This window comes from Anolis carolinensis, chromosome Y (assembly GCF_035594765.1).
Source record: "Anolis carolinensis isolate JA03-04 chromosome Y, rAnoCar3.1.pri, whole genome shotgun sequence".
In the NCBI taxonomy this organism is placed as follows: Eukaryota; Metazoa; Chordata; class Lepidosauria; order Squamata; family Dactyloidae; genus Anolis; species Anolis carolinensis.
In genome coordinates this window covers 556,623-580,116 of record NC_085848.1, presented here as the reverse complement: position 1 = coordinate 580,116, position 23,494 = coordinate 556,623, and positions in this window count along the sequence as shown.

Below are 23,494 nucleotides of genomic sequence, written 5' to 3'. Positions count from 1 at the left end.
TGCCAGACTTTGTTAGCGTAGGGAAGGAGATTCACAGCTGCCTGCCACCGACTGCAATCCCTATTGAGCAGCAGGAACCAAAAACATGCTCCCTTTTTCCCAAAGCAGGTGGTATTATACAGAGGATGATGGGAAGCGCAACCCTTTTGCCAGACTTTGTTAGCGTAGGGAAGGAGATTCACAGCTGCCTGCCACCGACTGCAATCCCTATTGAGCAGCAGGAACCAAAAACACGCTCCCTTTTTCCCAAAGCAGGTGGAATTATACAGAGGATGATGGGAAGCGCAACCCTTTTGCCAGACTTTGTTAGCGTAGGGAAGGAGATTCACAGCTGCCTGCCACCGACTGCAATCCCTATTGAGCAGCAGGAACCAAAAACACGCTCCCTTTTTCCCAAAGCAGGTGGAATTATACAGAGGATGATGGGAAGCGCAACCCTTTTGCCAGACTTTGTTAGCGTAGGGAAGGAGATTCACAGCTGCCTGCCACCGACTGCAATCCCTATTGAGCAGCAGGAACCAAAAACACGCTCCCTTTTTCCCAAAGCAGGTGGTATTATACAGAGGATGATGGGAAGCGCAACCCTTTTGCCAGACTTTGCTAGCGTAGGGAAGGAGATTCACAGCTGCCTGCCATCGACTGCAATCCCTATTGAGCAGCAGGAACCAAAAACACGCTCCCTTTTTCCCAAAGCAGGTGGGATTATACAGAGGATGATGGGAAGCGCAGCCCTTTTGCCAGACTTTGTTAGCGTAGGGAAGGAGATTCACAGCTGCCTGCCACCGACTGCAATCCCTATTGAGCAGCAGGAACCAAAAACACGCTCCCTTTTTCCCAAAGCAGGTGGGATTATACAGAGGATGATGGGAAGCGCAGCCCTTTTGCCAGACTTTGTTAGCGTAGGGAAGGAGATTCACAGCTGCCTGCCACCGACTGCAATCCCTATTGAGCAGCAGGAACCAAAAACACGCTCCCTTTTTCCCAAAGCAGGTGGTATTATACGGAGGATGATGGGAAGCGCAACCCTTTTGCCAGACTTTGTTAGCGTAGGGAAGGAGATTCACAGCTGCCTGCCACCGACTGCAATCCCTATTGAGCAGCAGGAACCAAAAACACGCTCCCTTTTTCCCAAAGCAGGTGGCATTATACAGAGGATGATGGGAAGCGCAGCCCTTTTGCCAGACTTTGTTAGCGTAGGGAAGGAGATTCACAGCTGCCTGCCACCGACTGCAATCCCTATTGAGCAGCAGGAACCAAAAACACGCTCCCTTTTTCCCAAAGCAGGTGGGATTATACAGAGGATGATGGGAAGCGCAACCCTTTTGCCAGACTTTGCTAGCGTAGGGAAGGAGATTCACAGCTGCCTGCCACCGACTGCAATCCCTATTGAGCAGCAGGAACCAAAAACATGCTCCCTTTTTCCCAAAGCAGGTGGTATTATACAGAGGATGATGGGAAGCGCAACCCTTTTGCCAGACTTTGCTAGCGTAGGGAAGGAGATTCACAGCTGCCTGCCACCGACTGCAATCCCTATTGAGCAGCAGGAACCAAAAACATGCTCCCTTTTTCCCAAAGCAGGTGGTATTATACAGAGGATGATGGGAAGCGCAACCCTTTTGCCAGACTTTGTTAGCGTAGGGAAGGAGATTCACAGCTGCCTGCCACCGACTGCAATCCCTATTGAGCAGCAGGAACCAAAAACATGCTCCCTTTTTCCCAAAGCAGGTGGTATTATACAGAGGATGATGGGAAGCGCAACCCTTTTGCCAGACTTTGCTAGCGTAGGGAAGGAGATTCACAGCTGCCTGCCATCGACTGCAATCCCTATTGAGCAGCAGGAACCAAAAACACGCTCCCTTTTTCCCAAAGCAGGTGGGATTATACAGAGGATGATGGGAAGCGCAGCCCTTTTGCCAGACTTTGTTAGCGTAGGGAAGGAGATTCACAGCTGCCTGCCACCGACTGCAATCCCTATTGAGCAGCAGGAACCAAAAACACGCTCCCTTTTTCCCAAAGCAGGTGGGATTATACAGAGGATGATGGGAAGCGCAACCCTTTTGCCAGACTTTGCTAGCGTAGGGAAGGAGATTCACAGCTGCCTGCCACCGACTGCAATCCCTATTGAGCAGCAGGAACCAAAAACATGCTCCCTTTTTCCCAAAGCAGGTGGTATTATACAGAGGATGATGGGAAGCGCAACCCTTTTGCCAGACTTTGCTAGCGTAGGGAAGGAGATTCACAGCTGCCTGCCACCGACTGCAATCCCTATTGAGCAGCAGGAACCAAAAACATGCTCCCTTTTTCCCAAAGCAGGTGGTATTATACAGAGGATGATGGGAAGCGCAACCCTTTTGCCAGACTTTGTTAGCGTAGGGAAGGAGATTCACAGCTGCCTGCCACCGACTGCAATCCCTATTGAGCAGCAGGAACCAAAAACATGCTCCCTTTTTCCCAAAGCAGGTGGTATTATACAGAGGATGATGGGAAGCGCAACCCTTTTGCCAGACTTTGCTAGCGTAGGGAAGGAGATTCACAGCTGCCTGCCACCGACTGCAATCCCTATTGAGCAGCAGGAACCAAAAACATGCTCCCTTTTTCCCAAAGCAGGTGGGATTATACAGAGGATGATGGGAAGCGCAACCCTTTTGCCAGACTTTGCTAGCGTAGGGAAGGAGATTCACAGCTGCCTGCCACCGACTGCAATCCCTATTGAGCAGCAGGAACCAAAAACACGCTCCCTTTTTCCCAAAGCAGGTGGGATTATACAGAGGATGATGGGAAGCGCAGCCCTTTTGCCAGACTTTGTTAGCGTAGGGAAGGAGATTCACAGCTGCCTGCCACCGACTGCAATCCCTATTGAGCAGCAGGAACCAAAAACACGCTCCCTTTTTCCCAAAGCAGGTGGTATTATACAGAGGATGATGGGAAGCGCAGCCCTTTTGCCAGACTTTGTTAGCGTAGGGAAGGAGATTCACAGCTGCCTGCCACCGACTGCAATCCCTATTGAGCAGCAGGAACCAAAAACACGCTCCCTTTTTCCCAAAGCAGGTGGGATTATACAGAGGATGATGGGAAGCGCAACCCTTTTGCCAGACTTTGTTAGCGTAGGGAAGGAGATTCACAGCTGCCTGCCACCGACTGCAATCCCTATTGAGCAGCAGGAACCAAAAACACGCTCCCTTTTTCCCAAAGCAGGTGGTATTATACAGAGGATGATGGGAAGCGCAGCCCTTTTGCCAGACTTTGTTAGCGTAGGGAAGGAGATTCACAGCTGCCTGCCACCGACTGCAATCCCTATTGAGCAGCAGGAACCAAAAACACGCTCCCTTTTTCCCAAAGCAGGTGGTATTATACAGAGGATGATGGGAAGCGCAGCCCTTTTGCCAGACTTTGTTAGCGTAGGGAAGGAGATTCACAGCTGCCTGCCACCGACTGCAATCAATATTGAGCAGCAGGAACCAAAAACACGCTCCCTTTTTCCCAAAGCAGGTGGTATTATACAGAGGATGATGGGAAGCGCAACCCTTTTGCCAGACTTTGCTAGCGTAGGGAAGGAGATTCACAGCTGCCTGCCACCGACTGCAATCCCTATTGAGCAGCAGGAACCAAAAACATGCTCCCTTTTTCCCAAAGCAGGTGGTATTATACAGAGGATGATGGGAAGCGCAGCCCTTTTGCCAGACTTTGTTAGCGTAGGGAAGGAGATTCACAGCTGCCTGCCACCGACTGCAATCCCTATTGAGCAGCAGGAACCAAAAACACGCTCCCTTTTTCCCAAAGCAGGTGGGATTATACAGAGGATGATGGGAAGCGCAACCCTTTTGCCAGACTTTGCTAGCGTAGGGAAGGAGATTCACAGCTGCCTGCCACCGACTGCAATCCCTATTGAGCAGCAGGAACCAAAAACACGCTCCCTTTTTCCCAAAGCAGGTGGTATTATACAGAGGATGATGGGAAGCGCAACCCTTTTGCCAGACTTTGCTAGCGTAGGGAAGGAGATTCACAGCTGCCTGCCACCGACTGCAATCCCTATTGAGCAGCAGGAACCAAAAACACGCTCCCTTTTTCCCAAAGCAGGTGGGATTATACAGAGGATGATGGGAAGCGCAGCCCTTTTGCCAGACTTTGTTAGCGTAGGGAAGGAGATTCACAGCTGCCTGCCACCGACTGCAATCCCTATTGAGCAGCAGGAACCAAAAACACGCTCCCTTTTTCCCAAAGCAGGTGGGATTATACAGAGGATGATGGGAAGCGCAACCCTTTTGCCAGACTTTGTTAGCGTAGGGAAGGAGATTCACAGCTGCCTGCCACCGACTGCAATCCCTATTGAGCAGCAGGAACCAAAAACACGCTCCCTTTTTCCCAAAGCAGGTGGTATTATACAGAGGATGATGGGAAGCGCAACCCTTTTGCCAGACTTTGCTAGCGTAGGGAAGGAGATTCACAGCTGCCTGCCACCGACTGCAATCCCTATTGAGCAGCAGGAACCAAAAACATGCTCCCTTTTTCCCAAAGCAGGTGGTATTATACAGAGGATGATGGGAAGCGCAGCCCTTTTGCCAGACTTTGTTAGCGTAGGGAAGGAGATTCACAGCTGCCTGCCACCGACTGCAATCCCTATTGAGCAGCAGGAACCAAAAACACGCTCCCTTTTTCCCAAAGCAGGTGGTATTATACAGAGGATGATGGGAAGCGCAACCCTTTTGCCAGACTTTGTTAGCGTAGGGAAGGAGATTCACAGCTGCCTGCCACCGACTGCAATCCCTATTGAGCAGCAGGAACCAAAAACATGCTCCCTTTTTCCCAAAGCAGGTGGTATTATACAGAGGATGATGGGAAGCGCAACCCTTTTGCCAGACTTTGTTAGCGTAGGGAAGGAGATTCACAGCTGCCTGCCACCGACTGCAATCCCTATTGAGCAGCAGGAACCAAAAACATGCTCCCTTTTTCCCAAAGCAGGTGGTATTATACAGAGGATGATGGGAAGCGCAACCCTTTTGCCAGACTTTGTTAGCGTAGGGAAGGAGATTCACAGCTGCCTGCCACCGACTGCAATCCCTATTGAGCAGCAGGAACCAAAAACACGCTCCCTTTTTCCCAAAGCAGGTGGTATTATACAGAGGATGATGGGAAGCGCAACCCTTTTGCCAGACTTTGTTAGCGTAGGGAAGGAGATTCACAGCTGCCTGCCACCGACTGCAATCCCTATTGAGCAGCAGGAACCAAAAACATGCTCCCTTTTTCCCAAAGCAGGTGGTATTATACAGAGGATGATGGGAAGCGCAACCCTTTTGCCAGACTTTGTTAGCGTAGGGAAGGAGATTCACAGCTGCCTGCCACCGACTGCAATCCCTATTGAGCAGCAGGAACCAAAAACATGCTCCCTTTTTCCCAAAGCAGGTGGGATTATACAGAGGATGATGGGAAGCGCAACCCTTTTGCCAGACTTTGTTAGCGTAGGGAAGGAGATTCACAGCTGCCTGCCACCGACTGCAATCCCTATTGAGCAGCAGGAACCAAAAACACGCTCCCTTTTTCCCAAAGCAGGTGGTATTATACAGAGGATGATGGGAAGCGCAACCCTTTTGCCAGACTTTGTTAGCGTAGGGAAGGAGATTCACAGCTGCCTGCCACCGACTGCAATCCCTATTGAGCAGCAGGAACCAAAAACATGCTCCCTTTTTCCCAAAGCAGGTGGTATTATACAGAGGATGATGGGAAGCGCAACCCTTTTGCCAGACTTTGTTAGCGTAGGGAAGGAGATTCACAGCTGCCTGCCACCGACTGCAATCCCTATTGAGCAGCAGGAACCAAAAACACGCTCCCTTTTTCCCAAAGCAGGTGGGATTATACAGAGGATGATGGGAAGCGCAACCCTTTTGCCAGACTTTGTTAGCGTAGGGAAGGAGATTCACAGCTGCCTGCCACCGACTGCAATCCCTATTGAGCAGCAGGAACCAAAAACACGCTCCCTTTTTCCCAAAGCAGGTGGGATTATACAGAGGATGATGGGAAGCGCAACCCTTTTGCCAGACTTTGCTAGCGTAGGGAAGGAGATTCACAGCTGCCTGCCACCGACTGCAATCCCTATTGAGCAGCAGGAACCAAAAACATGCTCCCTTTTTCCCAAAGCAGGTGGGATTATACAGAGGATGATGGGAAGCGCAACCCTTTTGCCAGACTTTGTTAGCGTAGGGAAGGAGATTCACAGCTGCCTGCCACCGACTGCAATCCCTATTGAGCAGCAGGAACCAAAAACACGCTCCCTTTTTCCCAAAGCAGGTGGTATTATACAGAGGATGATGGGAAGCGCAACCCTTTTGCCAGACTTTGTTAGCGTAGGGAAGGAGATTCACAGCTGCCTGCCACCGACTGCAATCCCTATTGAGCAGCAGGAACCAAAAACATGCTCCCTTTTTCCCAAAGCAGGTGGTATTATACAGAGGATGATGGGAAGCGCAACCCTTTTGCCAGACTTTGTTAGCGTAGGGAAGGAGATTCACAGCTGCCTGCCACCGACTGCAATCCCTATTGAGCAGCAGGAACCAAAAACACGCTCCCTTTTTCCCAAAGCAGGTGGTATTATACAGAGGATGATGGGAAGCGCAACCCTTTTGCCAGACTTTGTTAGCGTAGGGAAGGAGATTCACAGCTGCCTGCCACCGACTGCAATCCCTATTGAGCAGCAGGAACCAAAAACACGCTCCCTTTTTCCCAAAGCAGGTGGTATTATACAGAGGATGATGGGAAGCGCAACCCTTTTGCCAGACTTTGTTAGCGTAGGGAAGGAGATTCACAGCTGCCTGCCACCGACTGCAATCCCTATTGAGCAGCAGGAACCAAAAACATGCTCCCTTTTTCCCAAAGCAGGTGGTATTATACAGAGGATGATGGGAAGCGCAACCCTTTTGCCAGACTTTGTTAGCGTAGGGAAGGAGATTCACAGCTGCCTGCCACCGACTGCAATCCCTATTGAGCAGCAGGAACCAAAAACATGCTCCCTTTTTCCCAAAGCAGGTGGTATTATACAGAGGATGATGGGAAGCGCAGCCCTTTTGCCAGACTTTGTTAGCGTAGGGAAGGAGATTCACAGCTGCCTGCCACCGACTGCAATCCCTATTGAGCAGCAGGAACCAAAAACATGCTCCCTTTTTCCCAAAGCAGGTGGGATTATACAGAGGATGATGGGAAGCGCAGCCCTTTTGCCAGACTTTGTTAGCGTAGGGAAGGAGATTCACAGCTGCCTGCCACCGACTGCAATCCCTATTGAGCAGCAGGAACCAAAAACATGCTCCCTTTTTCCCAAAGCAGGTGGGATTATACAGAGGATGATGGGAAGCGCAACCCTTTTGCCAGACTTTGCTAGCGTAGGGAAGGAGATTCACAGCTGCCTGCCACCGACTGCAATCCCTATTGAGCAGCAGGAACCAAAAACATGCTCCCTTTTTCCCAAAGCAGGTGGGATTATACAGAGGATGATGGGAAGCGCAACCCTTTTGCCAGACTTTGTTAGCGTAGGGAAGGAGATTCACAGCTGCCTGCCACCGACTGCAATCCCTATTGAGCAGCAGGAACCAAAAACATGCTCCCTTTTTCCCAAAGCAGGTGGGATTATACAGAGGATGATGGGAAGCGCAACCCTTTTGCCAGACTTTGTTAGCGTAGGGAAGGAGATTCACAGCTGCCTGCCACCGACTGCAATCCCTATTGAGCAGCAGGAACCAAAAACACGCTCCCTTTTTCCCAAAGCAGGTGGTATTATACAGAGGATGATGGGAAGCGCAACCCTTTTGCCAGACTTTGTTAGCGTAGGGAAGGAGATTCACAGCTGCCTGCCACCGACTGCAATCCCTATTGAGCAGCAGGAACCAAAAACACGCTCCCTTTTTCCCAAAGCAGGTGGTATTATACAGAGGATGATGGGAAGCGCAGCCCTTTTGCCAGACTTTGCTAGCGTAGGGAAGGAGATTCACAGCTGCCTGCCACCGACTGCAATCCCTATTGAGCAGCAGGAACCAAAAACATGCTCCCTTTTTCCCAAAGCAGGTGGGATTATACAGAGGATGATGGGAAGCGCAACCCTTTTGCCAGACTTTGTTAGCGTAGGGAAGGAGATTCACAGCTGCCTGCCACCGACTGCAATCCCTATTGAGCAGCAGGAACCAAAAACACGCTCCCTTTTTCCCAAAGCAGGTGGTATTATACAGAGGATGATGGGAAGCGCAACCCTTTTGCCAGACTTTGTTAGCGTAGGGAAGGAGATTCACAGCTGCCTGCCACCGACTGCAATCCCTATTGAGCAGCAGGAACCAAAAACACGCTCCCTTTTTCCCAAAGCAGGTGGGATTATACAGAGGATGATGGGAAGCGCAACCCTTTTGCCAGACTTTGTTAGCGTAGGGAAGGAGATTCACAGCTGCCTGCCACCGACTGCAATCCCTATTGAGCAGCAGGAACCAAAAACACGCTCCCTTTTTCCCAAAGCAGGTGGGATTATACAGAGGATGATGGGAAGCGCAACCCTTTTGCCAGACTTTGCTAGCGTAGGGAAGGAGATTCACAGCTGCCTGCCACCGACTGCAATCCCTATTGAGCAGCAGGAACCAAAAACATGCTCCCTTTTTCCCAAAGCAGGTGGTATTATACAGAGGATGATGGGAAGCGCAACCCTTTTGCCAGACTTTGCTAGCGTAGGGAAGGAGATTCACAGCTGCCTGCCACCGACTGCAATCCCTATTGAGCAGCAGGAACCAAAAACACGCTCCCTTTTTCCCAAAGCAGGTGGGATTATACAGAGGATGATGGGAAGCGCAGCCCTTTTGCCAGACTTTGTTAGCGTAGGGAAGGAGATTCACAGCTGCCTGCCACCGACTGCAATCCCTATTGAGCAGCAGGAACCAAAAACACGCTCCCTTTTTCCCAAAGCAGGTGGGATTATACAGAGGATGATGGGAAGCGCAGCCCTTTTGCCAGACTTTGCTAGCGTAGGGAAGGAGATTCACAGCTGCCTGCCACCGACTGCAATCCCTATTGAGCAGCAGGAACCAAAAACACGCTCCCTTTTTCCCAAAGCAGGTGGGATTATACAGAGGATGATGGGAAGCGCAGCCCTTTTGCCAGACTTTGTTAGCGTAGGGAAGGAGATTCACAGCTGCCTGCCACCGACTGCAATCCCTATTGAGCAGCAGGAACCAAAAACATGCTCCCTTTTTCCCAAAGCAGGTGGTATTATACAGAGGATGATGGGAAGCGCAGCCCTTTTGCCAGACTTTGTTAGCGTAGGGAAGGAGATTCACAGCTGCCTGCCACCGACTGCAATCCCTATTGAGCAGCAGGAACCAAAAACACGCTCCCTTTTTCCCAAAGCAGGTGGTATTATACAGAGGATGATGGGAAGCGCAGCCCTTTTGCCAGACTTTGCTAGCGTAGGGAAGGAGATTCACAGCTGCCTGCCACCGACTGCAATCCCTATTGAGCAGCAGGAACCAAAAACACGCTCCCTTTTTCCCAAAGCAGGTGGTATTATACAGAGGATGATGGGAAGCGCAGCCCTTTTGCCAGACTTTGCTAGCGTAGGGAAGGAGATTCACAGCTGCCTGCCACCGACTGCAATCCCTATTGAGCAGCAGGAACCAAAAACATGCTCCCTTTTTCCCAAAGCAGGTGGGATTATACAGAGGATGATGGGAAGCGCAACCCTTTTGCCAGACTTTGTTAGCGTAGGGAAGGAGATTCACAGCTGCCTGCCACCGACTGCAATCCCTATTGAGCAGCAGGAACCAAAAACACGCTCCCTTTTTCCCAAAGCAGGTGGTATTATACAGAGGATGATGGGAAGCGCAACCCTTTTGCCAGACTTTGTTAGCGTAGGGAAGGAGATTCACAGCTGCCTGCCACCGACTGCAATCCCTATTGAGCAGCAGGAACCAAAAACATGCTCCCTTTTTCCCAAAGCAGGTGGTATTATACAGAGGATGATGGGAAGCGCAGCCCTTTTGCCAGACTTTGCTAGCGTAGGGAAGGAGATTCACAGCTGCCTGCCACCGACTGCAATCCCTATTGAGCAGCAGGAACCAAAAACACGCTCCCTTTTTCCCAAAGCAGGTGGGATTATACAGAGGATGATGGGAAGCGCAACCCTTTTGCCAGACTTTGTTAGCGTAGGGAAGGACATTCACAGCTGCCTGCCACCGACTGCAATCCCTATTGAGCAGCAGGAACCAAAAACATGCTCCCTTTTTCCCAAAGCAGGTGGGATTATACAGAGGATGATGGGAAGCGCAGCCCTTTTGCCAGACTTTGTTAGCGTAGGGAAGGAGATTCACAGCTGCCTGCCACCGACTGCAATCCCTATTGAGCAGCAGGAACCAAAAACACGCTCCCTTTTTCCCAAAGCAGGTGGGATTATACAGAGGATGATGGGAAGCGCAACCCTTTTGCCAGACTTTGTTAGCGTAGGGAAGGAGATTCACAGCTGCCTGCCACCGACTGCAATCCCTATTGAGCAGCAGGAACCAAAAACATGCTCCCTTTTTCCCAAAGCAGGTGGTATTATACAGAGGATGATGGGAAGCGCAACCCTTTTGCCAGACTTTGTTAGCGTAGGGAAGGAGATTCACAGCTGCCTGCCACCGACTGCAATCCCTATTGAGCAGCAGGAACCAAAAACACGCTCCCTTTTTCCCAAAGCAGGTGGGATTATACAGAGGATGATGGGAAGCGCAGCCCTTTTGCCAGACTTTGTTAGCGTAGGGAAGGAGATTCACAGCTGCCTGCCACCGACTGCAATCCCTATTGAGCAGCAGGAACCAAAAACATGCTCCCTTTTTCCCAAAGCAGGTGGGATTATACAGAGGATGATGGGAAGCGCAACCCTTTTGCCAGACTTTGTTAGCGTAGGGAAGGAGATTCACAGCTGCCTGCCACCGACTGCAATCCCTATTGAGCAGCAGGAACCAAAAACATGCTCCCTTTTTCCCAAAGCAGGTGGTATTATACAGAGGATGATGGGAAGCGCAACCCTTTTGCCAGACTTTGTTAGCGTAGGGAAGGAGATTCACAGCTGCCTGCCACCGACTGCAATCCCTATTGAGCAGCAGGAACCAAAAACACGCTCCCTTTTTCCCAAAGCAGGTGGTATTATACAGAGGATGATGGGAAGCGCAACCCTTTTGCCAGACTTTGTTAGCGTAGGGAAGGAGATTCACAGCTGCCTGCCACCGACTGCAATCCCTATTGAGCAGCAGGAACCAAAAACACGCTCCCTTTTTCCCAAAGCAGGTGGTATTATACAGAGGATGATGGGAAGCGCAACCCTTTTGCCAGACTTTGTTAGCGTAGGGAAGGAGATTCACAGCTGCCTGCCACCGACTGCAATCCCTATTGAGCAGCAGGAACCAAAAACATGCTCCCTTTTTCCCAAAGCAGGTGGTATTATACAGAGGATGATGGGAAGCGCAACCCTTTTGCCAGACTTTGTTAGCGTAGGGAAGGAGATTCACAGCTGCCTGCCACCGACTGCAATCCCTATTGAGCAGCAGGAACCAAAAAAATGCTCCCTTTTTCCCAAAGCAGGTGGTATTATACAGAGGATGATGGGAAGCGCAGCCCTTTTGCCAGACTTTGTTAGCGTAGGGAAGGAGATTCACAGCTGCCTGCCACCGACTGCAATCCCTATTGAGCAGCAGGAACCAAAAACACGCTCCCTTTTTCCCAAAGCAGGTGGGATTATACAGAGGATGATGGGAAGCGCAACCCTTTTGCCAGACTTTGTTAGCGTAGGGAAGGAGATTCACAGCTGCCTGCCACCGACTGCAATCCCTATTGAGCAGCAGGAACCAAAAACATGCTCCCTTTTTCCCAAAGCAGGTGGGATTATACAGAGGATGATGGGAAGCGCAACCCTTTTGCCAGACTTTGTTAGCGTAGGGAAGGAGATTCACAGCTGCCTGCCACCGACTGCAATCCCTATTGAGCAGCAGGAACCAAAAACACGCTCCCTTTTTCCCAAAGCAGGTGGTATTATACAGAGGATGATGGGAAGCGCAACCCTTTTGCCAGACTTTGTTAGCGTAGGGAAGGAGATTCACAGCTGCCTGCCACCGACTGCAATCCCTATTGAGCAGCAGGAACCAAAAACATGCTCCCTTTTTCCCAAAGCAGGTGGTATTATACAGAGGATGATGGGAAGCGCAACCCTTTTGCCAGACTTTGTTAGCGTAGGGAAGGAGATTCACAGCTGCCTGCCACCGACTGCAATCCCTATTGAGCAGCAGGAACCAAAAACACGCTCCCTTTTTCCCAAAGCAGGTGGTATTATACAGAGGATGATGGGAAGCGCAACCCTTTTGCCAGACTTTGTTAGCGTAGGGAAGGAGATTCACAGCTGCCTGCCACCGACTGCAATCCCTATTGAGCAGCAGGAACCAAAAACACGCTCCCTTTTTCCCAAAGCAGGTGGGATTATACAGAGGATGATGGGAAGCGCAACCCTTTTGCCAGACTTTGTTAGCGTAGGGAAGGAGATTCACAGCTGCCTGCCACCGACTGCAATCCCTATTGAGCAGCAGGAACCAAAAACATGCTCCCTTTTTCCCAAAGCAGGTGGTATTATACAGAGGATGATGGGAAGCGCAACCCTTTTGCCAGACTTTGTTAGCGTAGGGAAGGAGATTCACAGCTGCCTGCCACCGACTGCAATCCCTATTGAGCAGCAGGAACCAAAAACATGCTCCCTTTTTCCCAAAGCAGGTGGTATTATACAGAGGATGATGGGAAGCGCAACCCTTTTGCCAGACTTTGTTAGCGTAGGGAAGGAGATTCACAGCTGCCTGCCACCGACTGCAATCCCTATTGAGCAGCAGGAACCAAAAACATGCTCCCTTTTTCCCAAAGCAGGTGGGATTATACAGAGGATGATGGGAAGCGCAACCCTTTTGCCAGACTTTGCTAGCGTAGGGAAGGAGATTCACAGCTGCCTGCCACCGACTGCAATCCCTATTGAGCAGCAGGAACCAAAAACATGCTCCCTTTTTCCCAAAGCAGGTGGGATTATACAGAGGATGATGGGAAGCGCAACCCTTTTGCCAGACTTTGTTAGCGTAGGGAAGGAGATTCACAGCTGCCTGCCACCGACTGCAATCCCTATTGAGCAGCAGGAACCAAAAACATGCTCCCTTTTTCCCAAAGCAGGTGGGATTATACAGAGGATGATGGGAAGCGCAACCCTTTTGCCAGACTTTGTTAGCGTAGGGAAGGAGATTCACAGCTGCCTGCCACCGACTGCAATCCCTATTGAGCAGCAGGAACCAAAAACACGCTCCCTTTTTCCCAAAGCAGGTGGTATTATACAGAGGATGATGGGAAGCGCAGCCCTTTTGCCAGACTTTGCTAGCGTAGGGAAGGAGATTCACAGCTGCCTGCCACCGACTGCAATCCCTATTGAGCAGCAGGAACCAAAAACACGCTCCCTTTTTCCCAAAGCAGGTGGTATTATACAGAGGATGATGGGAAGCGCAACCCTTTTGCCAGACTTTGTTAGCGTAGGGAAGGAGATTCACAGCTGCCTGCCACCGACTGCAATCCCTATTGAGCAGCAGGAACCAAAAACACGCTCCCTTTTTCCCAAAGCAGGTGGTATTATACAGAGGATGATGGGAAGCGCAGCCCTTTTGCCAGACTTTGCTAGCGTAGGGAAGGAGATTCACAGCTGCCTGCCACCGACTGCAATCCCTATTGAGCAGCAGGAACCAAAAACACGCTCCCTTTTTCCCAAAGCAGGTGGTATTATACAGAGGATGATGGGAAGCGCAGCCCTTTTGCCAGACTTTGCTAGCGTAGGGAAGGAGATTCACAGCTGCCTGCCACCGACTGCAATCCCTATTGAGCAGCAGGAACCAAAAACACGCTCCCTTTTTCCCAAAGCAGGTGGTATTATACAGAGGATGATGGGAAGCGCAGCCCTTTTGCCAGACTTTGCTAGCGTAGGGAAGGAGATTCACAGCTGCCTGCCACCGACTGCAATCCCTATTGAGCAGCAGGAACCAAAAACACGCTCCCTTTTTCCCAAAGCAGGTGGTATTATACAGAGGATGATGGGAAGCGCAACCCTTTTGCCAGACTTTGTTAGCGTAGGGAAGGAGATTCACAGCTGCCTGCCACCGACTGCAATCCCTATTGAGCAGCAGGAACCAAAAACACGCTCCCTTTTTCCCAAAGCAGGTGGTATTATACAGAGGATGATGGGAAGCGCAACCCTTTTGCCAGACTTTGTTAGCGTAGGGAAGGAGATTCACAGCTGCCTGCCACCGACTGCAATCCCTATTGAGCAGCAGGAACCAAAAACACGCTCCCTTTTTCCCAAAGCAGGTGGGATTATACAGAGGATGATGGGAAGCGCAGCCCTTTTGCCAGACTTTGTTAGCGTAGGGAAGGAGATTCACAGCTGCCTGCCACCGACTGCAATCCCTATTGAGCAGCAGGAACCAAAAACATGCTCCCTTTTTCCCAAAGCAGGTGGTATTATACAGAGGATGATGGGAAGCGCAGCCCTTTTGCCAGACTTTGTTAGCGTAGGGAAGGAGATTCACAGCTGCCTGCCACCGACTGCAATCCCTATTGAGCAGCAGGAACCAAAAACACGCTCCCTTTTTCCCAAAGCAGGTGGTATTATACAGAGGATGATGGGAAGCGCAGCCCTTTTGCCAGACTTTGCTAGCGTAGGGAAGGAGATTCACAGCTGCCTGCCACCGACTGCAATCCCTATTGAGCAGCAGGAACCAAAAACACGCTCCCTTTTTCCCAAAGCAGGTGGTATTATACAGAGGATGATGGGAAGCGCAGCCCTTTTGCCAGACTTTGCTAGCGTAGGGAAGGAGATTCACAGCTGCCTGCCACCGACTGCAATCCCTATTGAGCAGCAGGAACCAAAAACATGCTCCCTTTTTCCCAAAGCAGGTGGGATTATACAGAGGATGATGGGAAGCGCAACCCTTTTGCCAGACTTTGTTAGCGTAGGGAAGGAGATTCACAGCTGCCTGCCACCGACTGCAATCCCTATTGAGCAGCAGGAACCAAAAACACGCTCCCTTTTTCCCAAAGCAGGTGGTATTATACAGAGGATGATGGGAAGCGCAACCCTTTTGCCAGACTTTGTTAGCGTAGGGAAGGAGATTCACAGCTGCCTGCCACCGACTGCAATCCCTATTGAGCAGCAGGAACCAAAAACACGCTCCCTTTTTCCCAAAGCAGGTGGTATTATACAGAGGATGATGGGAAGCGCAACCCTTTTGCCAGACTTTGTTAGCGTAGGGAAGGAGATTCACAGCTGCCTGCCACCGACTGCAATCCCTATTGAGCAGCAGGAACCAAAAACACGCTCCCTTTTTCCCAAAGCAGGTGGTATTATACAGAGGATGATGGGAAGCGCAACCCTTTTGCCAGACTTTGTTAGCGTAGGGAAGGAGATTCACAGCTGCCTGCCACCGACTGCAATCCCTATTGAGCAGCAGGAACCAAAAACACGCTCCCTTTTTCCCAAAGCAGGTGGGATTATACAGAGGATGATGGGAAGCGCAGCCCTTTTGCCAGACTTTGTTAGCGTAGGGAAGGAGATTCACAGCTGCCTGCCACCGACTGCAATCCCTATTGAGCAGCAGGAACCAAAAACACGCTCCCTTTTTCCCAAAGCAGGTGGTATTATACAGAGGATGATGGGAAGCGCAACCCTTTTGCCAGACTTTGTTAGCGTAGGGAAGGAGATTCACAGCTGCCTGCCACCGACTGCAATCCCTATTGAGCAGCAGGAACCAAAAACACGCTCCCTTTTTCCCAAAGCAGGTGGGATTATACAGAGGATGATGGGAAGCGCAGCCCTTTTGCCAGACTTTGTTAGCGTAGGGAAGGAGATTCACAGCTGCCTGCCACCGACTGCAATCCCTATTGAGCAGCAGGAACCAAAAACACGCTCCCTTTTTCCCAAAGCAGGTGGTATTATACAGAGGATGATGGGAAGCGCAACCCTTTTGCCAGACTTTGTTAGCGTAGGGAAGGAGATTCACAGCTGCCTGCCACCGACTGCAATCCCTATTGAGCAGCAGGAACCAAAAACACGCTCCCTTTTTCCCAAAGCAGGTGGTATTATACAGAGGATGATGGGAAGCGCAACCCTTTTGCCAGACTTTGTTAGCGTAGGGAAGGAGATTCACAGCTGCCTGCCACCGACTGCAATCCCTATTGAGCAGCAGGAACCAAAAACACGCTCCCTTTTTCCCAAAGCAGGTGGGATTATACAGAGGATGATGGGAAGCGCAGCCCTTTTGCCAGACTTTGTTAGCGTAGGGAAGGAGATTCACAGCTGCCTGCCACCGACTGCAATCCCTATTGAGCAGCAGGAACCAAAAACACGCTCCCTTTTTCCCAAAGCAGGTGGTATTATACAGAGGATGATGGGAAGCGCAGCCCTTTTGCCAGACTTTGTTAGCGTAGGGAAGGAGATTCACAGCTGCCTGCCACCGACTGCAATCCCTATTGAGCAGCAGGAACCAAAAACACGCTCCCTTTTTCCCAAAGCAGGTGGTATTATACAGAGGATGATGGGAAGCGCAGCCCTTTTGCCAGACTTTGTTAGCGTAGGGAAGGAGATTCACAGCTGCCTGCCACCGACTGCAATCCCTATTGAGCAGCAGGAACCAAAAACACGCTCCCTTTTTCCCAAAGCAGGTGGGATTATACAGAGGATGATGGGAAGCGCAGCCCTTTTGCCAGACTTTGTTAGCGTAGGGAAGGAGATTCACAGCTGCCTGCCACCGACTGCAATCCCTATTGAGCAGCAGGAACCAAAAACACGCTCCCTTTTTCCCAAAGCAGGTGGTATTATACAGAGGATGATGGGAAGCGCAGCCCTTTTGCCAGACTTTGTTAGCGTAGGGAAGGAGATTCACAGCTGCCTGCCACCGACTGCAATCCCTATTGAGCAGCAGGAACCAAAAACATGCTCCCTTTTTCCCAAAGCAGGTGGTATTATACGGAGGATGATGGGAAGCGCAACCCTTTTGCCAGACTTTGCTAGCGTAGGGAAGGAGATTCACAGCTGCCTGCCACCGACTGCAATCCCTATTGAGCAGCAGGAACCAAAAACACGCTCCCTTTTTCCCAAAGCAGGTGGGATTATACAGAGGATGATGGGAAGCGCAGCCCTTTTGCCAGACTTTGTTAGCGTAGGGAAGGAGATTCACAGCTGCCTGCCACCGACTGCAATCCCTATTGAGCAGCAGGAACCAAAAACACGCTCCCTTTTTCCCAAAGCAGGTGGGATTATACAGAGGATGATGGGAAGCGCAGCCCTTTTGCCAGACTTTGTTAGCGTAGGGAAGGAGATTCACAGCTGCCTGCCACCGACTGCAATCCCTATTGAGCAGCAGGAACCAAAAACACGCTCCCTTTTTCCCAAAGCAGGTGGGATTATACAGAGGATGATGGGAAGCGCAGCCCTTTTGCCAGACTTTGTTAGCGTAGGGAAGGAGATTCACAGCTGCCTGCCACCGACTGCAATCCCTATTGAGCAGCAGGAACCAAAAACACGCTCCCTTTTTCCCAAAGCAGGTGGGATTATACAGAGGATGATGGGAAGCGCAGCCCTTTTGCCAGACTTTGTTAGCGTAGGGAAGGAGATTCACAGCTGCCTGCCACCGACTGCAATCCCTATTGAGCAGCAGGAACCAAAAACACGCTCCCTTTTTCCCAAAGCAGGTGGGATTATACAGAGGATGATGGGAAGCGCAGCCCTTTTGCCAGACTTTGTTAGCGTAGGGAAGGAGATTCACAGCTGCCTGCCACCGACTGCAATCCCTATTGAGCAGCAGGAACCAAAAACACGCTCCCTTTTTCCCAAAGCAGGTGGTATTATACAGAGGATGATGGGAAGCGCAGCCCTTTTGCCAGACTTTGCTAGCGTAGGGAAGGAGATTCACAGCTGCCTGCCACCGACTGCAATCCCTATTGAGCAGCAGGAACCAAAAACACGCTCCCTTTTTCCCAAAGCAGGTGGGATTATACAGAGGATGATGGGAAGCGCAACCCTTTTGCCAGACTTTGTTAGCGTAGGAAAGGAGATTCACAGCTGCCTGCCACCGACTGCAATCCCTATTGAGCAGCAGGAACCAAAAACACGCTCCCTTTTTCCCAAAGCAGGTGGTATTATACAGAGGATGATGGGAAGCGCAGCCCTTTTGCCAGACTTTGTTAGCGTAGGGAAGGAGATTCACAGCTGCCTGCCACCGACTGCAATCCCTATTGAGCAGCAGGAACCAAAAACACGCTCCCTTTTTCCCAAAGCAGGTGGGATTATACAGAGGATGATGGGAAGCGCAGCCCTTTTGCCAGACTTTGTTAGCGTAGGGAAGGAGATTCACAGCTGCCTGCCACCGACTGCAATCCCTATTGAGCAGCAGGAACCAAAAACACGCTCCCTTTTTCCCAAAGCAGGTGGTATTATACAGAGGATGATGGGAAGCGCAACCCTTTTGCCAGACTTTGCTAGCGTAGGGAAGGAGATTCACAGCTGCCTGCCACCGACTGCAATCCCTATTGAGCAGCAGGAACCAAAAACACGCTCCCTTTTTCCCAAAGCAGGTGGGATTATACAGAGGATGATGGGAAGCGCAACCCTTTTGCCAGACTTTGTTAGCGTAGGGAAGGAGATTCACAGCTGCCTGCCACCGACTGCAATCCCTATTGAGCAGCAGGAACCAAAAACACGCTCCCTTTTTCCCAAAGCAGGTGGGATTATACAGAGGATGATGGGAAGCGCAGCCCTTTTGCCAGACTTTGTTAGCGTAGGGAAGGAGATTCACAGCTGCCTGCCACCGACTGCAATCCCTATTGAGCAGCAGGAACCAAAAACACGCTCCCTTTTTCCCAAAGCAGGTGGGATTATACAGAGGATGATGGGAAGCGCAGCCCTTTTGCCAGACTTTGTTAGCGTAGGGAAGGAGATTCACAGCTGCCTGCCACCGACTGCAATCCCTATTGAGCAGCAGGAACCAAAAACACGCTCCCTTTTTCCCAAAGCAGGTGGGATTATACAGAGGATGATGGGAAGCGCAGCCCTTTTGCCAGACTTTGTTAGCGTAGGGAAGGAGATTCACAGCTGCCTGCCACCGACTGCAATCCCTATTGAGCAGCAGGAACCAAAAACACGCTCCCTTTTTCCCAAAGCAGGTGGGATTATACAGAGGATGATGGGAAGCGCAGCCCTTTTGCCAGACTTTGTTAGCGTAGGGAAGGAGATTCACAGCTGCCTGCCACCGACTGCAATCCCTATTGAGCAGCAGGAACCAAAAACACGCTCCCTTTTTCCCAAAGCAGGTGGTATTATACAGAGGATGATGGGAAGCGCAGCCCTTTTGCCAGACTTTGCTAGCGTAGGGAAGGAGATTCACAGCTGCCTGCCACCGACTGCAATCCCTATTGAGCAGCAGGAACCAAAAACACGCTCCCTTTTTCCCAAAGCAGGTGGGATTATACAGAGGATGATGGGAAGCGCAGCCCTTTTGCCAGACTTTGTTAGCGTAGGGAAGGAGATTCACAGCTGCCTGCCACCGACTGCAATCCCTATTGAGCAGCAGGAACCAAAAACACGCTCCCTTTTTCCCAAAGCAGGTGGTATTATACAGAGGATGATGGGAAGCGCAGCCCTTTTGCCAGACTTTGCTAGCGTAGGGAAGGAGATTCACAGCTGCCTGCCACCGACTGCAATCCCTATTGAGCAGCAGGAACCAAAAACACGCTCCCTTTTTCCCAAAGCAGGTGGGATTATACAGAGGATGATGGGAAGCGCAGCCCTTTTGCCAGACTTTGTTAGCGTAGGGAAGGAGATTCACAGCTGCCTGCCACCGACTGCAATCCCTATTGAGCAGCAGGAACCAAAAACACGCTCCCTTTTTCCCAAAGCAGGTGGTATTATACAGAGGATGATGGGAAGCGCAGCCCTTTTGCCAGACTTTGTTAGCGTAGGGAAGGAGATTCACAGCTGCCTGCCACCGACTGCAATCCCTATTGAGCAGCAGGAACCAAAAACACGCTCCCTTTTTCCCAAAGCAGGTGGTATTATACAGAGGATGATGGGAAGCGCAACCCTTTTGCCAGACTTTGTTAGCGTAGGGAAGGAGATTCACAGCTGCCTGCCACCGACTGCAATCCCTATTGAGCAGCAGGAACCAAAAACATGCTCCCTTTTTCCCAAAGCAGGTGGTATTATACAGAGGATGATGGGAAGCGCAGCCCTTTTGCCAGAGTTTGCTAGCGTAGGGAAGGAGATTCACAGCTGCCTGCCACCGACTGCAATCCCTATTGAGCAGCAGGAACCAAAAACACGCTCCCTTTTTCCCAAAGCAGGTGGTATTATACAGAGGATGATGGGAAGCGCAACCCTTTTGCCAGACTTTGTTAGCGTAGGGAAGGAGATTCACAGCTGCCTGCCACCGACTGCAATCCCTATTGAGCAGCAGGAACCAAAAACACGCTCCCTTTTTCCCAAAGCAGGTGGTATTATACAGAGGATGATGGGAAGCGCAACCCTTTTGCCAGACTTTGTTAGCGTAGGGAAGGAGATTCACAGCTGCCTGCCACCGACTGCAATCCCTATTGAGCAGCAGGAACCAAAAACACGCTCCCTTTTTCCCAAAGCAGGTGGTATTATACAGAGGATGATGGGAAGCGCAGCCCTTTTGCCAGACTTTGTTAGCGTAGGGAAGGAGATTCACAGCTGCCTGCCACCGACTGCAATCCCTATTGAGCAGCAGGAACCAAAAACACGCTCCCTTTTTCCCAAAGCAGGTGGTATTATACAGAGGATGATGGGAAGCGCAACCCTTTTGCCAGACTTTGTTAGCGTAGGGAAGGAGATTCACAGCTGCCTGCCACCGACTGCAATCCCTATTGAGCAGCAGGAACCAAAAACACGCTCCCTTTTTCCCAAAGCAGGTGGTATTATACAGAGGATGATGGGAAGCGCAACCCTTTTGCCAGACTTTGTTAGCGTAGGGAAGGAGATTCACAGCTGCCTGCCACCGACTGCAATCCCTATTGAGCAGCAGGAACCAAAAACACGCTCCCTTTTTCCCAAAGCAGGTGGTATTATACAGAGGATGATGGGAAGCGCAACCCTTTTGCCAGACTTTGTTAGCGTAGGGAAGGAGATTCACAGCTGCCTGCCACCGACTGCAATCCCTATTGAGCAGCAGGAACCAAAAACACGCTCCCTTTTTCCCAAAGCAGGTGGGATTATACAGAGGATGATGGGAAGCGCAGCCCTTTTGCCAGACTTTGTTAGCGTAGGGAAGGAGATTCACAGCTGCCTGCCACCGACTGCAATCCCTATTGAGCAGCAGGAACCAAAAACATGCTCCCTTTTTCCCAAAGCAGGTGGTATTATACAGAGGATGATGGGAAGCGCAACCCTTTTGCCAGACTTTGTTAGCGTAGGGAAGGAGATTCACAGCTGCCTGCCACCGACTGCAATCCCTATTGAGCAGCAGGAACCAAAAACACGCTCCCTTTTTCCCAAAGCAGGTGGGATTATACAGAGGATGATGGGAAGCGCAGCCCTTTTGCCAGACTTTGTTAGCGTAGGGAAGGAGATTCACAGCTGCCTGCCACCGACTGCAATCCCTATTGAGCAGCAGGAACCAAAAACACGCTCCCTTTTTCCCAAAGCAGGTGGGATTATACAGAGGATGATGGGAAGCGCAACCCTTTTGCCAGACTTTGTTAGCGTAGGGAAGGAGATTCACAGCTGCCTGCCACCGACTGCAATCCCTATTGAGCAGCAGGAACCAAAAACACGCTCCCTTTTTCCCAAAGCAGGTGGTATTATACAGAGGATGATGGGAAGCGCAGCCCTTTTGCCAGACTTTGTTAGCGTAGGGAAGGAGATTCACAGCTGCCTGCCACCGACTGCAATCCCTATTGAGCAGCAGGAACCAAAAACACGCTCCCTTTTTCCCAAAGCAGGTGGTATTATACAGAGGATGATGGGAAGCGCAACCCTTTTGCCAGACTTTGCTAGCGTAGGGAAGGAGATTCACAGCTGCCTGCCACCGACTGCAATCCCTATTGAGCAGCAGGAACCAAAAACACGCTCCCTTTTTCCCAAAGCAGGTGGTATTATACAGAGGATGATGGGAAGCGCAGCCCTTTTGCCAGACTTTGTTAGCGTAGGGAAGGAGATTCACAGCTGCCTGCCACCGACTGCAATCCCTATTGAGCAGCAGGAACCAAAAACATGCTCCCTTTTTCCCAAAGCAGGTGGTATTATACGGAGGATGATGGGAAGCGCAACCCTTTTGCCAGACTTTGCTAGCGTAGGGAAGGAGATTCACAGCTGCCTGCCACCGACTGCAATCCCTATTGAGCAGCAGGAACCAAAAACATGCTCCCTTTTTCCCAAAGCAGGTGGTATTATACAGAGGATGATGGGAAGCGCAGCCCTTTTGCCAGACTTTGTTAGCGTAGGGAAGGAGATTCACAGCTGCCTGCCACCGACTGCAATCCCTATTGAGCAGCAGGAACCAAAAACACGCTCCCTTTTTCCCAAAGCAGGTGGGATTATACAGAGGATGATGGGAAGCGCAGCCCTTTTGCCAGACTTTGTTAGCGTAGGGAAGGAGATTCACAGCTGCCTGCCACCGACTGCAATCCCTATTGAGCAGCAGGAACCAAAAACACGCTCCCTTTTTCCCAAAGCAGGTGGGATTATACAGAGGATGATGGGAAGCGCAACCCTTTTGCCAGACTTTGTTAGCGTAGGGAAGGAGATTCACAGCTGCCTGCCACCGACTGCAATCCCTATTGAGCAGCAGGAACCAAAAACATGCTCCCTTTTTCCCAAAGCAGGTGGTATTATACGGAGGATGATGGGAAGCGCAACCCTTTTGCCAGACTTTGCTAGCGTAGGGAAGGAGATTCACAGCTGCCTGCCACCGACTGCAATCCCTATTGAGCAGCAGGAACCAAAAACACGCTCCCTTTTTCCCAAAGCAGGTGGGATTATACAGAGGATGATGGGAAGCGCAACCCTTTTGCCAGACTTTGTTAGCGTAGGGAAGGAGATTCACAGCTGCCTGCCACCGACTGCAATCCCTATTGAGCAGCAGGAACCAAAAACACGCTCCCTTTTTCCCAAAGCAGGTGGGATTATACAGAGGATGATGGGAAGCGCAGCCCTTTTGCCAGACTTTGTTAGCGTAGGGAAGGAGATTCACAGCTGCCTGCCACCGACTGCAATCCCTATTGAGCAGCAGGAACCAAAAACATGCTCCCTTTTTCCCAAAGCAGGTGGTATTATACAGAGGATGATGGGAAGCGCAGCCCTTTTGCCAGACTTTGTTAGCGTAGGGAAGGAGATTCACAGCTGCCTGCCACCGACTGCAATCCCTATTGAGCAGCAGGAACCAAAAACACGCTCCCTTTTTCCCAAAGCAGGTGGGATTATACA